Source organism: Squalius cephalus, assembly GCF_949319135.1.
Source record: "Squalius cephalus genome assembly, chromosome: 18".
Taxonomy (NCBI): domain Eukaryota; kingdom Metazoa; phylum Chordata; class Actinopteri; order Cypriniformes; family Leuciscidae; genus Squalius; species Squalius cephalus.
This window is the reverse complement of record NC_137139.1, coordinates 32,133,106-32,151,819: the sequence shown is the minus strand read 5'-3', so window position 1 is coordinate 32,151,819 and position 18,714 is coordinate 32,133,106. Positions and strand designations below refer to the sequence as shown.

General features: G+C 38.9%; 1 protein-coding gene and 1 long non-coding RNA gene across 5 annotated transcripts in view; both read right to left on the bottom strand.

Moving 5' to 3' along the window:
* The window catches only part of LOC307146181 (uncharacterized protein), a 154,208-nt gene extending 141,505 nt beyond the window's left edge, over positions 1-12,703 (bottom strand). For 2 of the 4 annotated variants that reach the window (XR_013819058.1, XR_013819059.1), the window contains exons 1-2: positions 12,575-12,703; positions 10,706-11,020 (exon numbers count right to left, since the gene is read on the bottom strand). The gene's annotated coding sequence lies outside the window, so the exon portion shown is untranslated. Of the gene's footprint in view, positions 1-5,309; positions 6,887-9,264; positions 9,423-10,705; positions 11,021-12,574 lie in introns of those variants that run through there. The other 2 variants (XR_013819060.1, XR_013819061.1) reach the window with 2 other exon arrangements.
* Positions 12,704-14,782: 2,079 nt separating this feature from the next.
* On the bottom strand, positions 14,783-16,868 carry LOC307146189. The gene is made up of 3 exons (XR_013819066.1): positions 15,987-16,868; positions 15,045-15,675; positions 14,783-14,817 (listed from the first exon to the last, which is right to left on the bottom strand). It is a non-coding gene; the product is annotated as an uncharacterized lncRNA (long non-coding RNA).
* Positions 16,869-18,714: the final 1,846 nt, after the last annotated feature.

The following is an 18,714-nucleotide window of genomic DNA, read 5'->3' as shown; positions in this document are numbered from 1 at the left end:
TTTAAAATGTTTAACTGAAATGTTTAATCAAAAATGGTAACTTTTGATCTGTCTTTAAAGGTTTACAACCTAATTTACTGAACAGATCAATCAACTGACAAAGCCAAAAGAAAAATAAAAGTGATTGAGTCGGAAATTTGAGTTGTCCTTGTGTCCTTTGGAAATTGAACAAGAGTAGGACTTGACAAGTAGTTCCTTTAGAAAGATGTAGTAACACTTGATTCATTACTATCCAAAACCTTACAAAAGCCTTTAAAGCTTACAATGACTTCAGTCAATATTAGGTAGTTATCATGTTTTTCACTTTAGAATACTGACCCAAATTATTAGTAGTTCCTTTAGAAGGATGTAGTAACACTTGATTCATTACTAATGGGCTACCATTGCCTTATATTAAACATTGTGCATTATAAATATTTATTAACCTGTATATAGTAGTTCTTATAGTCTTCAGTGAGGTATGAAAAATAGTAGTTATTGATTAGCTAATAGTGAACTACCACATCCGACTGAGCGCTATTACTTACTCATTCGTTAATCAGAGTTTCTTGTTAGTTAATAGTAGTTACTAGAGTGTTACTAATGCATTACTCATTTGTTCCTGTGTAGTTATTCATTAATGAAGGAACAGTATTCTAAAGTGTTACCGGCGTTTGTTATGAATAACAAAAGCAGGTTAATATAGTTTGGTCTGTTTTTGTTTAGCCTAACTTTACTTACTACATGTTCCCTCATTCTCTTACATACCATTTTAAAGCCATTTACTGGTCAATAAATATTATGTTGTGAATAATCAGCTTTGTTCTTTTGTTTCCCCAAAACAACCATTACATTTCTAAAATAATCTGAACATTTCAGTGGCAACATTGAATTACAGTAAGTTACCTGCACCTGTAACGGTGTGTTATGTTGTCATGTTTCTGGTTTGTGTTTTCTCTGTCTTTGGTTTTTACATTCAGTTTCTTGTTCCTGTTCATTGTATTCAGTTAGTCCTAGTCTGCTAGTCATGTTAATTAGTTCCCTTGTTTCAGGTGTGTTGTCTTCTCAGTTTGTATGGTCCTGATTATTGTGCTCATTTGCCCCAGCTGTGTCTCGTTCCCTCATCCCGCTGTGTATTTAAACCCTGTGTGTTCTCTTGTTCGGGGTCAGTTATTGTATGTAGGAATGTATGTATCTTCCATGAGTAATCCCTGTTCCAGTTCTGAGTCTTGCCAAGTCTTTGTTAATTAAATTCAATTGCTGCATTTAGATCCGACTACCGTCTTTGCTTTCATGCATATCGTGACAGCACCACATGCAAGTACTTTATTACTATGAACTTTCTCTGTGTGAAATTGTATTGTTTGACTGTGTACTTGTGTTTTTAATCAGTTATTCTCTGAAAATCTTCCCTCATGCTCTCAAATCTCATTCATGTTACTCAGAAAAATATTATCACAGGTTTGGTTCACAAATAATGCTATGCTATGCTTTATCATTTGCATTTGAATATAAGACATTTTAACTCTTAATTATAACTTCAAGTTTAGTCTTTTTCGACCAAAAAAAAAAAGGAAAAAGCTATTATATGGCTTCAGAAGAACTCATTGATTATTTTTAGGATCTTTTCTGGGATATTTTTGGAGCTTAACCATTTTTACATAAATTGTTGCATTGAATTGAACTAGACAAGTGTATAAGAATGGTTCTCTTACGAGAGGTCTCTCGTACTGCGTAAGATATCTTACGCTAGGGGAAAATCCTTTTTCCGCGAGATATTGAAGCCAAAAATTATCCTTAATTTTGTAATAATGCAAAACGCGTTGCGGCAGCATACAGACATAGGCGAGGCAGCTCGCGCGCCTATTGGCTGTTCTGCGGCAACTGCAGCAGCCTATCGAGCGAGGCCTGACGTCCCGCCGAAACGGGCGTGGTCTAGGCCTATAAATACCGCTCGCAGGAAGCTATTATCTGATTTTTCATCCTTCAAGCGAAGCACACGCATCGCTGGAGCTGGAGAGAAGCCGTGCCGTCTGAGAGAGAGCACCTTCAGCGGGACGAGTCACTGAAGTCGCTGGCCGCGCCGCCTTCCTTGCCTTCCTGCTGCGCTATCCGGCGTTATATCCTTTCTTTGCTATTGTGTTTATGTATGTGTGTGTGCTCGCCGCCGCGACACACACTCTCATTGCACTAAAAGAGCCGGGCGTCTTTTTCAAGACGCCCCTTTCCTGAGGATCACGCAGCTCTCGCGCTCACTGACGGCGACTGCCCTCACTGCGAATTAGCTACTGCCTATGGTGACTCTTAGGACTCACCTGGCAGCCTTCTCCGAGACTGCTCCCCCCCCCCAACCCGCAAAGCTCGCCGGTTCGCCCGCTTGCCTTGCCTGCTTGGGGGACGATACATGTTTCCCTCTGTTCGAGCCGCGCAAACCGCGCCGCTCACAGGGGATGTCAGGAGCGGACGGTCACGGGGCTAGCTTTCTCTCTCCCTCTGTTCGAGCCGCGCAAACTGCGCCGTTCACAAGGGAGGCTGGAAGCGGACAGTCGGGGTTAGTTTTTCTTTACGTTATAAGAAAGCTACCCTGCCTCTGCGCCCCGTTCATATATGCTCGTGCATCTAAAGCCTTTGTGTTCCCCCCCTGTGGCTCAGTGGCGGAATCGTGGGTTTTTCGCACGAGAGACCGGTGTTCGAATCCCGGTCTAGCGGCAGATAAAATTATGCCGCCAATGCTTCGCTCTGTCAGTTCCCTGAAGGCGACTGCAGACGTGCATTTTGCAGCCAACGAGCGTGTTGTACAACCCGCTCGCCTGCACCCAAACACCGTTTCTATGGTTTCCGTGTGTCACTGGCGTAAGGAGGAAAGAGAGTCCCGCTGCGGACGGACTGACCTCCATTCCTCACACATTTCTCATTCCCCTCTGAAGTTCGGGCGACTGGAAATGTCTATATTGCAGTGAGCAAGCCTGTTGTAATACACGCATGCCTGCAAACAAACGCCAGCACGTTGACGCTCTCGGATAATACTCGCGCTAACTGAATGACCATGTGTCTCCCCCTGTGGCCCAGTGGCAGACCCTGTGGCCCGCTCGCCTGCACCCAAACACCGTTTCTATGGTTTTCTGTGCATCACTGGCGTAAGGAGAAAAGAGAGGTTTTCTGGTCCCGCTGCGGACGGACCGACCTCCATTTCTCATACATTTCTCATTCCCCTCTGAAATTCAGGCGACTGGAAATGTCAATATTGCAGTGAACGAGCCTGTTGTAATGCACGCAGGCCTGCAAATAAACGCCAGCATGTTGACGCTCTCTGTTTCTGGCAACTTCTCGCTCGTTCAGTTCCAGCAAATGTGACTGTTCCAGTGTATTCTGCAGTGAACAAGTCGGCGACGCAGCACGCTTGCCTGCACACAAACGCCGCTTTTACGGCTACCCAGATAAATCCCATAAGAGTGAATTTTCTGGTGTCCCGGCCACGGCCGATGGTGTTTTATGTGTAGAAAAAATGCCCACTGCCCAGTGCCGATCTCTACACACAAGCACAGCCCGTCACACAGGGCTTGCGCACATAAAATCGACTCAGATTGATTGCGCATCAAACGTGGTAAATGTGCCCAGTGCCCACAAACACTACGTTATGCATGTCTCACGGTTTCTGTAAAAACGAAACCAACGTGCATTCGCTTCACTCAAGCAGACAATGCTTGCTTTCGGTGTGGTAAATGTGCCCGCTATCCCCCGCCCACATCCACACACAGACATGACAGTTCCTACGGGACTCGCCCAGCCCTCCCCCTCTCGGTTGACCGCCGCAGAGGAGTTGAGCGCGGGCAATCTGCTCGCTGTTATCAGCGCGCCCCTGCCTCAAATGTCACGAGCGCGACGCTTGTGTTACAGCACACTGAAGCCTCTCCATCACAGAGCGAACGGAGCACGCTTCGTATTCAACCCCTAGCTATTCATGCGGATGCATGGGCAAAGCTGCCTGGGGTTTCGAAGTGGGTGCTAAACATTATAAAAGAGGCTATTCGCTGCAGTTTCGCCGACGCCCTCGCCACTATACGGCGCGCGTCGAGACCACGGTAAAAACAGAAGTAGCACATTTACTTCGAGCCGAAGTGGCGAAACTATTGAGCAAAGGGGCCATAGAGCCTCTCTCTCAAGTTCAGAGCGAAGGAGGGCTATACAGCAGATACTTCCTGGTACCGAAAAAAGACGGGGGTCTCAGACCCATACTAGATCTAAGGTAACTGAACAGAGTGCTTGTGAAGCGACAGTTCAGGATGCTCACGACCAGAAAAATCCTCGCGCAGATTCGCCGAAGAGATTGGTTCGTGTCAATAGATCTGAAAGACGCGTATTTTCAAATACAGATAGCGTCACGTCACAGGCGATTTTGAGATTAGCCTTCGAGGGCCAGGCATACCAGTACACAGTCCTGCCGTTCGGTTTATCCCTGGCACCCCGTACATTTACGAAGTGCATGGATGCGGCGCTCGCACCCCTCAGAATGAGTGCGAGTACTGAACTATTTGGACGATTGGCTGATTCTAGCGCAATCTCGCTCAGTGCTCATAGAGCACACGACCATTTTACTCGATCACCTCGAGTTCTCTGTCCCCCAGTCAGACGATATCTTTCCTGGGCACAGAGCTGGACTCGCTGTCCATGATAGCGCGACTATCACCACAGCGCGCGGTAGACATTCAGCGTGCAGCGAACTCTTTCCGCTGCGGCGCATCTGTCCCGCTAGGGGAAAAAGGATTTTCCCCTAGCGTAAGATATCTTACGCAGTACTCGTTCCCTCTACTAGAGAGAACCGAGGTTACGTTAGTAACCGAGTACGTTTCATGAATGATTTACACAATGTTTTTATGCTTGTGTTTCATGCAGTGAAAGCGAACGGTGACAGGGGTTGCATTATGCCTGAGATCTGCTTTTGGGTTCCACAGACAGAAAGTCAAACAGGTTTGGAACGTCACAAGGCTGAGGAAAATATTTAAATTTCACAACTATCACTTTAATAACCTTACTAACAGTACATTTTGTACTTTGCAGGGATCGTGGTAAGCTGAAATACAAGTTTGAACAAGAATAAAAATCCTCCTGTAAACCTGAAAATCACTGAAGTGCCTGGACCATCCACCAGAAAAGAGGAAAAACAAACGGAAAACGAATCTGCTGTACCTTTTCACTTTTCTAACTCTTCAAGTACCTCACACCAACTTGGTCCCATAGTGACATTTTTGACCACAAATGAAATTGCTGATCGTGTGGATTCTTATTGAAATGACTGGAATTCACCAGTGAACATTCACAGAACAACAGATGAGAATACTCAACAACCATTTATGAACACTGTTGATTTAAGTCACACATTTAAGCTTTTCAAAAGCCATAGTGTACAATACAGTCTCCAGTCTAACGGCATCCCAGACTTCAACATTTTATGATTCAAAATAGCTGAATAACTAAACATCTGAGATTTCGGTATAGAGATAAAGGTTAGGATCATAATTTTCAGGAATATTACAGCACAATGAGTGCATATTAGCACTGTTTGTTTGTTTTTGGCATCTGATAGAGCTTTTGGACTTACCATCGGACTGAAACACAAATGTTTTAAAGTCAAGTAAAGTCAGTTAGTTTAATTTTAATTAGTCAAAATGTAATTTTTTTTTACATTGATTTATTTCGTGGAACATATGTGTTTCCATGCATTTTGTTGAGATGTCTTTTCTTGTATAGCCTATTGTATATACATGGTTGATTGTTCATGTTGCTTATGTATTATACTATTTTATTGTGTATTCATTGATATTAATCTATAGTTAGCTTTTTTTCCCCATGTGCATGGAAGTGTATGTATAAAAATGAATATCAAATATGTAATAAACAATTCTTATTTTGTATTTGGTTCAATTTGTTTATTATAATAGAAGTCAAAGGTAACCATAGTAACAACGTGAAATTAAATATTTAAAAAAATGAAATTTGGTTCCTGGAGGCACCCAAAGTGGTTCCACACAGTGCCTAATATAAGAGTTCCTCAAGAAACCTGTGTGGTTCCTCAGAGAACCGGCCCTTTTTAAAGGGTGCCTAGAGGATCTACAGACGGTTCCGCCGGTGTGGCGAAGTGAAGAACCCCAAAAGGTTCTTCCAGGCACCTTTTATTTTTACAGTGTACATTTAATGCTCCCCAGTCCACACAATGTGCATTTTGACATAATTGTGTGTGTAGTTGAATTTGCGATCGGATGCATGTGAGGCGGCATTTGTGCTCAGATTTCAGCTGTGTACTTTCAGCACGAGCACCACACTGAAATAATAACTGCATCTGATAGTTTGGCAGTTCATTGGCATCTAAGACTACATTCACACTCGATCCAAATCAGATTATTTGTGATTGGAATCTGATCTAAATGATTGTCTTTTTTTATTTTCTGGAATACCTGCATTAGTGTCTATGACCAAAAAACAACACCAGCCTCATCGAGGGGTTTTCAACACAGATGTTGTCTTACATCTATAGCCATGGTGCTGGACAATGGTGCATTTCTAAAAACACTGACATGTTTTTAGAAATGTGAGTTGCTTTCAGGTAAAACAGCTGAAGCATGTATTTGAGTCTGGGACTAGTTTAAGCCTGTTCTGTGAGACCTGAGGCTAATGTTTAAAGGTGCAGTATGGAACATTTTTTTTGCAGTTCACATTTACCGAATATGATCAGATATGCACAAAATCTGATTTGGACTGGCTTGGCTAAAGTGCCTGTAATGTTATTTAGTGTTTTAAGACACTCCGGTCTCCCTGAGAAGAGATTCAGTGTTTTCTCCACAACTGTTCATGGTGACGGACACACAGTCACTGGATCTGGATCCCAATTCTTTCTTTTAAAACACGGGATCTGTAAAGAAAACAACAGAAAACTGGGCTTAGTGAACAACACAATTACAAGACGACATGTAAACCAAAAATCAAAATCAAAGCTTAATTTATACATTTAAACCACATTCTTTGACATTATTTGAAATATTCAAAAACAAGCAAATCATTTACCAAATTAACATTCCTAATTTGTAATTATTTAAACTGGTTATAAATCATTCTGTCTAATCCACTGGCTTCACACATGAATATAGGCCTACTTGATTTTCAATTAAGGATTAACTTTTCACTGAATACGTTGACGAACAGTAACTTAATGGTGACCAGTAAAGGGCCTGTTTTTGGTGACAATAGCTTCGTTTACAGGGACACCTTTTGTTTCAATCAGAATTAATTTATCCCAATAGATTAATCCAATAGCGTTTACATGGATGCTAAATAAAGTGATTCGAGCTTCAAATTGCACACACTGCACGAATATACAGTTTCCCGCTGTTGGCGCATATACTAACCATTTTCCTAAAATTTGCCTCTTTTCCTGGTTTTAAAGAGCAGAATTAATCAGTATTTATTTCAGGTCCTGATTAGGAGACGAGCACATGAACCGTTGTGTTGTGCTGCTTATGTTCATCACGCAGTATAAGCGCCTCTTCCCGCTCCTAACACAAAGCATCTGTGGATGAGAGTCTGAAACAAGCACTGGTGGGACATCGTCCTGCTCCACTTCACAAACGACGGGTAGGAGAATTTTAGGATGACAGGACACTCATTTATTACACTATATTTAACAACAACAGCTCGTTCATTACACCATTTCTACATCATTGCACATGCGCAGTCCTTTCCAGTTTCGGGTTTCCATCCGCGATTGGATTAGAAAAAGTTTAAAACACCCCTTACAATTCAAATGATATTTTCCCACCTGTTAATCGACGTGTGACGGCACCGGTATCACCCGTGGGGTTTTTAAACTGCTAATTTAAAGGCAACTAAAATGTGCACGGCCGCACGCGTCCACAGAACATGACGTGGCTTTACTTGAGTACACTTTTTGAGTATCTGATTCTGTACTTTACTTCAGTATTATAGTATCACTTTTTACTTTAACTTCACTACATTTGAAAGACAAATATCGTACGTTTTACTCCTCTGTATTTCTGTCAAGGTCCTCGAGTAGAAAGTAATGTCAGTCAGGGGATGATTTTTTTTTCTCTCTCTCTAAAACGTGATTGGTGTTCTGCAGGTGACAGACAGCCTATCAGTGATCACTCTTGTAAGGTCACGTGTCGTGAAGTTCAGAGATTTCCCATCATTCTCTTTGAACACTAATCAACTGGAGGCAAAATGGACGAAGACAGATCATCGCCACAGTGTGTGCATCCATGGCAAACAGCTCTTTCTGTTCTGCTGTGTGTTAAAGCAGTGTATTGCTGTGTGTTAAAGCAGTGTATTGCTGTGTGTTAAAGCAGTGTATTGCTGTGTGTTAAAGCAGTGTATTGCTGTGTGTTAAAGCAGTGTATTGCTGTTGGGCAGTTGTACAGCTGTGGTTGTGGAGCACTTGATTCAAATGTGCATGACTGGATACACATATATGTGCACTTCTTTTGTTGGGATGATATGAGTGTTAAATTTAAAAAAAATTAAGATGATTGTGTCTTTTTTTTTGTCAATTCAGTCGTTTAATTTCTACAATTTCTGGTTTTATAACATTCTGAAAGCTCTTAACTCCACAGATAGTAACTGGTAGGTTTATTCACTAGGTTGCTTCAGAGGAATAAGATACTGTAAGTATTACATACAACAATAATAAAACAATGCATTTACTTTTTACTTTTGATACTTAAGTACTCTTAAAAACGTACTTGAGTCTTTACAACTTTTACTTGTACCGGTGTAATATCTGACCAGTATATCTGTACTTTCACATCAAGGAAGTTGTGTTTTTTGTCCACCTACGTTTGTTTTTTATAGTATATTTCTGTAAGATAAGCAGTCCTGTTGCCGATTACGTTCCTCTCCAGTAATAGGACACGTTGCGCTCTGTCTCAATTGCCTGTATCCCTTTGTGTCCTTAAACACTTGTTTTTTGGGGTCGAGAGCTTATATAAACAGCAGCTTTTAGACATTGTTTTGTTTTTTGTAGTAAGTCAGAAATGACGAGGAGGAAGCTTCACGTAATACAAAGTCAATGGAGACGGTTAGGTTGTTTTCTCCCCAGAGGACGAGGTTTTCAGAAGACAACGAATGTTGCTTTGTCTCTTTATGTTTCTTCAATCCAAACCATAGGAATCACTTTATAATAACTTTAATATCAACATCTTATCCGCTTAACACATCATTAGAACCACAGTGCTGCTCCCATCCATCACTAAAAGCTTAAATTTAAGGAATACTTGCCCTCCCGTGTTTCCAGAAGCAAACGCACAAGATGATGATGATGAAGATGAAGATGAAGACTGGAATTAAAGCATAATGCCAGTGTAGGTCAGATGAGCTGAGAGGTGTAGGGCTGGAGGAGGAGTGTGGAGGAGATGTAGTGGAGGAAACTGGAGCTCCTGTAAGAGACAACAGGAGCAGAATTAATTAAGAGGAATATACACTCAAATCAAATTACCTTTACCCAAGAACCACCTTAAAACATTAATGATCAATCCTACTTTAGCAACTGTTGCCACAGGCCAAATTATCAGACAAGCTTTTGCTGTGTCTCTGAAGTCTGTGTTAAATAAATCATGAGGAGTTAATGCTGATCTAATGATGTGACATCTGATTCTTTACATCATCTAAATCATATCACTTATAATCGTTTTCAACTGAGGCTTTTGCAAAAAGCTTGTTTATTTGGATTCAGTCTCTGCAGTTTTAAGTGATGTTGTGTGATTTATAAAAACATTTAGACCAGATAAAATGCTTTGCAATGTTGCAATTCATTCCAGCTAGAGTAGGTGTAACATCAGCTTAATTTCAAAAACTTCAAGAGCACAATCATGATCCTTTGTAGAGGTAAAATCTTTGAACAAAAAGAGCGAATAAAATATAAGATAAGATGGGGCAGTACTTTACTGTCTGTTAGCATCACATGCATCAATCAGTGTCTGGTGGATTTAAACAGTGAGAGATCTTGAGGCAGGCGTGACGCGCGCTCCATTATAGACAAAAAGAGCAAATAAAATATAAGATAAGATGACAAATAGATAAATAATAATAGGATTGCACTGTCTGTTTGCACATGTCCATCAATCGGAGTGTCTCTGGTAGGCTACATGTAAACAGTGAGAGGTCTTGAGACAGGAGACGCTTGGAGCTGACACGCGCGCTCCATTATGAACAAAAAGAGCGAATAAAATGTCATATAAGATGGCAAATAAGAGCAGGATTGCACTGTCTGTTTGCACATGTGCATTAAATTGAGATCTGGTAGATTTAAAAAGTGAGAGATCTTGAGGCAGGTGTCAAGACACGCGCTCCGGATTAAAACGGCGGAAAAGTAAAGTAAGGTCAAGTAAGGTGGCAAATGGATAGGCTAAATAAAAGTATAAGTAAATAAGTATAAGCATGTCTAACTGTCTATTTGATCATATGCATCAGTCGGAGTGCCTGGTAGTAGCTGTAAGGCAGGTGAAAAGCGTTTGGTTAATGGTGAATATTGACCTATTGTGCGTACCGTTCTTGCCCGCTGGCTACAGGAGATACGCGCTGCATTTTGTTTAAAAACACCTTATAGATTGAGTAAGGTCCCGAGGCAGGCGCATTTCACGGTGACGGGTCGAGTAGCAGCTCCCCCTGCCACGCAGAGATTTACCCCCTATAGTTAAACATATTATAGTAATATACTCACTGTTGACAACAAGCGTGGCATTCACCTTAGACACTTTCTTTCCAGTGTAGGCTTCTGCTTTATAGAGTCCTGATCTGGAGATGTTCACATCTTGAATGGTTAGAGATAAACATCCTTTTCCAACTATCAGTGAAACTCCAGGTCTGGGAGGATCATCATAGACCCAAGGCTTCTGCGCAAAAAGAACAGCTTCCTTCTTGTCTTCTTTAAAAATAATCTTCACTTGATCTGCTTTCTCCACTTCATCGATGTGGAAGGATATTGTAACATTCTGTCCATCGATCGCTTCGATCTTCGACCCAGCAACAACCAGAACTGTACATCAGAACCAGTGTATTAGAAACATGAGGAATAATCTGACAGTAGTTTTTTTCATCAACCCATTAAATCAACAGTCCACATACCCGATAAAAGTACCAAAAGCATCGTGAAAATAGTATTTATCTTCAGAAAAAGCACCAGGATAAGCTTAAAAATATATGGGGGAAAAAAAGACTCAATCTGCTCATGCTAACGTTAGCAAACTTAGATGCGTTAGCTTATCTTGACCGGTAACATTGAATCGCTTTTCTTCTCTTTACGAGATTTGCAGCATACTGTGATACTGCCCTACACATATAATTTGTGGAATTCCACTGAATAAGATAAATCCTTATTTAAAGTTTAGTTTTATGTTATGAAGAAATAGCGCCTCGCGCGTTAAAAAAAATAGGGGGCAGCACACGCAAGCGTACTTGTTTACTAGGATCTGGATGTGAATCTGCGCACGCGCGTTCCTGTGGCCCTGCGCACACTCCTTCCGGTAGTGATAGGAGAAACGAAGCTTTGAAAGAATTGAACCAATTGATTCGCAAAATGATTCACTGTTTCGAAAATCCGCACAATGGGTGTCGTGCCGAAAATTGATTGCCGTCCGCGGGAGCGCGCGCAGCGTGTTAAAGCCCTTAAAGCTGTATCGCCCAGTCTCTTTACGACTACAGCTGCTTTTATGTGGATCAAACAGACATAACGTGCAAATAAACATTCGCTCATGTCCGTGGTAATAGTGATTGAAGCCTAAAAGTGATTGAAGCATCTACTTATTGATTGAAAGGTTATTTCTGCCCTGAAATTAGTTGATTTCCTTCAGAAGAATTATATTTGACAGATTATAACTCAACTAGTACTTTTTACCTCTTAAAATACCTTTAGATGGCCAATACAACCATTATAATGCAGTATTTTACCTGCCAAAAAAGTGATTGTAGCCTCTACTTATTGACTGAAAGGTTATTTCTGCCCTGAAATTAGTTGATTATATTTCATGAGGGTTATATCTGACAGATTATAACTCAACTAGTACTTTTTACCTCTTAAAATACCTTTAGATGGCCAATACAACCATTATAATGCAGTATTTTACCTGCCAAAAAGTGATTGTAGCCTCTACTTATTGACTGAAAGGTTATTTCTGCTCTATAATTAGTTGATTATATTCAATATCAATATCAATAAATAAAAAAAACGCACACAAAACTTTTAAGTATGATAAAATGAATATAAGTTTTGAGAATCTGGAGATTTAGCCGCATACTTGTTGCTGAGAGCTAATATCTTGAGCTGACTGGTCAACGAAGTGAAACTCACTATTAATGGCTGCTTTTCTGAAATGGCCAACAAAGGCGAGCCCGATCTTATAAGCCTGTTAAGATTTTAAACATTTTAAGAAGATTTTTAAAGAAGCCAAATTTCAACCATGCCTTAATATATTCGTCTGCGTCAACGTGTACATATTCACACTTAGATTTTTAAAAGTCATATTTTTATTATCTAAATATCTACTGCGTTTGTTATGTTAAACAGATTACTGTGGTAAAATAATTTACTTACTTGTGATATTGTTGGTTTCCGAAGAGAAAACGCTTACAAAACATTTTAGTGTAATGGCTGCCTTCGACACTAAAGCTGTAGGCTAGTTATCGACCCGGTTCACTCACTGGTAAAACCCTTGTTACTTACAACCTTCGTCCAGCCCATGGAATATTGTCACCACAAACTGGGGTGCGTCATCTCGTTCAGTCCAATGAGAATCGACCGTTGTAGAAAGGAAAAGAAAAAGACCATTGAGTGAGTGATGACGACAGCAGTGGGCGGCTCGTCACTGCGAAGTTGTTTTTCGTTCTTCGCTTAGGGGTATACAAATTTTTATTTTTTTTAATTTTTTGTAGTTACAGCAATGTTATTTTTTAAAAGATGCCTTGTTAACATATGTCAGGCTAACGTTACTTTGGTTAAAGACTGTTAGACTGGCAGATAAAAGTATTTTATGTTTTTAAACTTAATCATGTCCACTATGGTTTTACAAAGACAGGAGACCTGCAGGTGACCGGTGATTGTCTTAAATCCATTGCATACAAGTGAAATGTATTTATTCGTATGCATCCCATGCACGTATAGCCTACTATACGAATATTTTTTTTTTCAGCAGCATAATGTGTCTGTGTAAACAGATGTTTTGTTTTAGATTTGTATGTATACATACAAATCTAAAACAAACATCTGTTTACACAGACACATTTTATAAATATATATATGAGAAAGAGAGAGATTTGCACTGATTTAGAACAATGGATTTATACATTTGGAACAAACTGCGTCAAGCATTTTTGTCTGTTCTTTCCGCCATGTTGTTCTTGTGGTTTCCTCTATGGTTTGCAGTCCTGCATGAGGAGGATCCAGTTGCTCAGAGAAAGCAGTGTGAACAGGGGAGAAAATGGCCGTGGCTCAAGTCAGCAGCAGCAACCTAAATATAACTAAACATTGATTGCTAAACCACACTTCGATATATCTGCACTTTTTCACAAAGACCAACACTGAGAAGTTTAATGTTTATAAAAGGTTTATTAACGCTTTGATGCGCAAGCTATGGAAACCCCTTCTAATGCACAATGTATTCATTTCCTATTTCATGCATGGTTGGACTTCTTTCTTTTTTTTTTTCTTTTTTTTTTTTTAGATCAATTTATTTAAGCATTTAATATTCCATGATCTATAAATTCCATGATTTATAAATATAAAAAATTTCTTGTTTTCAATTACCAAAAAATATTATTTTATTTTTTTCTAGGTTTTGTGTTACTATATCAAATTTACTTATCAAGCATAATAAAACAAAAGAATAAAGACAACATTTTGTCAAATTAATAATTTTAGCAGTCATTTAGACAACACATTTGTCAAATGCACATCAAACAGTTTATCAAGTATATAGTTATTATATATTGTCATTATTGGACAGAAACCTTATATGTCCAAAACTTGTGATTTATGCCAAAAAATAAAAATGTAGGTTTCACTCAGACAGCTAAGATATATATTAATATTAGTTTCTTTACAGTTTCAGTGTGTCTCTTCTATTTGTGTATGTAAAAAGAAATTACGCTTTTGAAGGCCAAAATTAGCATAAATGGACAGTATGTGAACATTTACAATGTTAAAAGAAAAAAGTGATATAAAGTCATGGGACTTTAATGTTTGTTTTTTTTGTGTGTGACAAATTATATTTCTCTGTTAGCCTACTTAGAGGAGTAGAGAAAAGTGTCCTTAACTGAAGAGAGCTGCTCACACTTAAAATGTAAACTAAAAAAAAAAAGGCAATGACTAGCAGGAAACCACTAACAACTTGAAAGTTTAAAAAAGATTTACAAAGATTGTGTAATTGGATGACTGCTAGCTAGCTAATAGTATTGGACATGTTTCTCTTTCTCACAAGTAATTTCTCACTATGATTACAAGGTCAAGGTAACCATAGCCTAATATTCAAATATTATGTCCATCTTTTACAAAATATAAAATATTTTCTGTGGTTAAAATAAAATAAGACTTGCATCAAATATACAAAAGCAGCCGTGTTGAGTTGCGAAATGTGTGGCAGGTGAATAGTATTCTGCAGTAAATATGTTCCTACTTGCAAAAATGTCCAAATATCAAAGGTTTCTATATGGGTAATTTTGACCCATGTATGTAAAATTGATGTAGAAATAAAAAAAAACTGTGTTTGTTTATAAAGTAAGAAAGGAAAGATTACCATAATTATTTGTGGAAATCAAAAACAAAATATTTAATGAATAGGGCTACCTAGAATAAGAAAAAAAAAGAAAAAGAAAAAAAAAAACATATCTTTTAACGATTCAGCAAAGAAACACTCAGCCATCACTGAAATAACATAGGAAATGAATACGGGTAATTTTAGACCCATGTAAAATGTAGAAATACAAAAACTGTGTTTGATTATAAAGTAAGAAAGGAAACATAAACATAATGATTTGTGGAAATCAGAAACAAGATATTTAATGAATACCTGGAATAACAAATGATAAAATACATATATTTTAAAGATTCAGCAAAGAAACACTCACTGAATCACTGAAATAACATGAAATGAATAGGGGTCTTTTTAGACCCATGTTGTGCATCAAAGGGTTAAAAAAAAAAAGGCTTGAAAAATCCACAAATATGAGGTTACAGCGTCAGTGCAGGGAGTCTTCAGGATCCACCGATTCCCCTTTGTGTTTCTTGTGTTGAAAGCAAGATAAAGGAGACAAAAACTGGAAAAATGTATTACAGTATATATCAGGGCGGTCTTTGGCGCCTTCCAGGCAGCGAGGGGATGGGTTTAAGGTTGAGGGGTTAGCTCAGCTGCCTCTAGGAGCCATTGTGGGCTTAAAACACCATCGAGCTCAGGGCTCGAATTTCGGTGCGTGATTGTGGTATTGCGCATCATTTGATTAATTCCCGTTATAATACGGGAAATTCCCGCAAACATTGATTTATTTTAGCTTGTAGATTGTATGAGTAAATGAACGAATGAATCCACATAGATTACAGACTGACTCTCTCTCTCTCTCTAAATGTGTTGCACAAGGTAGGCGTCGATAGTAGGCTGGCGTTTTCAGGATCATTTGCACAAACGGGCCAGCATTGCATCGTAACTAAAGTTTATCATTAGGACGTATTTTTAAGTCTTACCAGTTTAAACATTAAAGCGATTTTAAACTATTCAGGCCTCGCGCGCTCTCAGAGAGAGGTTTTCTATGCGTGCATGTATCCAGTGTTATTTTACACATGACTTTATGCAGTTTCTGTATTTCTGTATTAGCCGCTCGATGGTGTTTTAAGCCCCCAATGGCTCCTTAGAGGGCCTCAACCTAAAACCTACCCATCCCCTCGCTGCCTGGAAGGCGCCTTTGCAGGCATAAAACACCAAAGACCGTATTAGCCTACTAGTGTTAGACCCAAAAACTTTTCTCTGTATTTGTATCTTTATTCTATGGTATGTAGGCTATTTGCAGTTTGTTTGTTTTTTATTCAAAGATTGAAATCAAGCTGCCTTGTTGTGTAAACTCTTAACAATAAAACGACCCCATTGTAAAAATGCAACGAGTGAGCAAACATTTAGGTGAGATAAATGTAATAAAATTAAATTCTAAAAAAAATGCACCCCCCCCCCCCAAAAAAAAAATAAAATAAAAAAATAACCCATTTATTCTTTATTGCACATTTATTTATAAGAAATAAAAGGATATTCTCATATCACACGCCTCAGTGTTCTATTTAACCCGTTTTAGAAGCCGTTTCTCTATTTACACAACGATGGATAAAACTGGATTAATAGAACGGTTTTAACCATTAATAGGCTGTTTGTGGTTTGTTAATTACTTTATCCAATAACATATCTAAAGCACAATTTATAATCTGATAACATCCCCAAAATGTACTAATTTAGAGAGCAATAATAAACTAAGTATTCTTAAATACACAAGTTCATTAGATTCAGATGTTGATAATATATAAACGTGTTCTTTAAACGTCTTATCTTACCTTTTAAAAGTGCGTCATAAACGGCCTGGGCCGCGCTCCCCCAAAGCATCGTAAAGCCTATTTGATCGTATAATTGCCATCAATAGTCTCTACGGTTAACTAGCTCTCGATGCTTTCTTCTTCTTCTTTTGTAGTTTTATGGCGGTTGGCAAACTCTCTCGATGCTTTTGGAAAACACAGCCCTTTTCTGTTGCAACTCTAAACAATTCGAAACAGCGAAATAGTCTCTGCGAAAATGGTAAAAAGGATGATTGCTCCGGCCGGTAACGTAAACATCTTTCGGCTATCATTGCTTGTTCTCAGAGATGAGAGGTGCCTAGGCACGTCCAATATATGTGTGCTCGGACTCGGAGGCTCCACCTTCTTTGAAGTGGAAATTTCCCCTGGCTCATTTTTCTGTTCAGTCTGTGATAGTCAGGTCCGAATCTTCAAGATTGTGTAACCCTGTAGGCATTTTTTGAGGAAAAGTTGTTAAACCACATTTTTAGAAAGTTCAGTGTCTCCTGAATAAGGATCCACCGTATAACATTGAAATAAGGGTCCCATTTTCTTGTAATTTATCGAAACAATAGGTGCATTATTCACAGCCGAAACACTACATGTGGATAGGGTAAAAAAATTAAGTTATAGATATCACCATAAAACGTTTCCAGTTTTTCACTTACATAGAGACAAACATTTTTTGTATTACAAGTTTTCTGAAATGTCATGTTTACATATGCAAATGAGGCATTATCTATTTAAATATGTGCTAATTTGCATAATCTAAATTTTTATATTGGAATTGAAATCCACAGACTCGAATAGACAAAGTGTAGTGAAATTAACAGTTGTGCTTTGTATTGTGTATTTTCTTTGCACTGGTTTGAAGGAATACAAGTTAAGGAAGCAAAATAACACAAAATCTCAATTGACCACTGCATAAATAAAAAAAACAACAATGTTTTTGGTTGTACTTCAAGTTAAATAGTGCCATTTTAGTAACAAATTTGATGCAGTGCCACCAAAACAGCGTTTGGACATGTCAGTGAAGTCTCTTTAGCATTATAAATAAGACATATCATTTCATCCAGTTTGCATTTCTGATTCGCCTGATCATGCAGCTGTTTGCAGTCTCAAGCGGATTCACCAGTCTCCAAATTTAGAAGAATGTCTCATCTGTCCAGAAAGGAACAGGGAAAGGTTAGTAAAGGCTGGAGAAAAGGGCTTTGAGGCGTTAAAATGTGCTTCCCAAACAAGAGAGAAACTGTGTGATATAGACAGCAAGCCTGCAATCGATCGAATCAAGGAAATATCTTTATAGGATGTTAATCCGCTGTTGTGGCACAAGTCATGTTTCTCATTATTCACAAGCAAGACTCTCATTGAAAGATTACATAGGAAAAAGCAGATTTCCAGACCACAAAGTGGTGAACCTAGTAGGCTACATCAGCGACAATGCTGCGAAGCTCAACGACATCTGTCAAGTGGGATCTTTGCATCTTCTGCCAAGACACAAAAGTGAAAGATACACGGTCATCTGTGAGTACATTTAAGATGAGTGATCAGATCCTGGATTTGTCCAAGTATGACCAGGAGGCCCATGTGCGTCTGGTATTAGTGACCTCATTGCAGCAGAATGAAAAAAACATGCAAACTGCTTTATGCAAACTTTAAGTTTATGCGAAATGCATCAAAGACCAAAGCAAGTTCAGAAAAAACTGATCTAGATGGAATGGCTTGTCAAGGAGATCAGACAATCTGCAAAGCTTGAAAGCTAAACATGAAGAAGCAGACAAAAGAATTATCCTTCACTGCATCAGAAGCAAAGCATCAAAAATTGTTGTCAAGTCAAGTATATTTGTATAGCGCTTTTCACAATACAGATTGTATTTCTTTAGGTGTTACCAATTGAAGTAATTTTTTTAAGTTGATCCAACTGTTCACTTTTTACACTTTTTTTCAAAGCAGCTTCACAGTATTAAATTAAAATAATACAACAAGGTTTGTTTCAAGTGGAATTTATTGATTGATAAAATAAAATTAAATATCCCCAAAATATCCCCAACTGAGCAAGCCAAAGGCAACAGTGGCAAGGAACCGAAAAAACTCCATCAAGTGACCTACACTCAAAAAAAAAAATTGTGTCTAAACATAAGATTTATGTATTT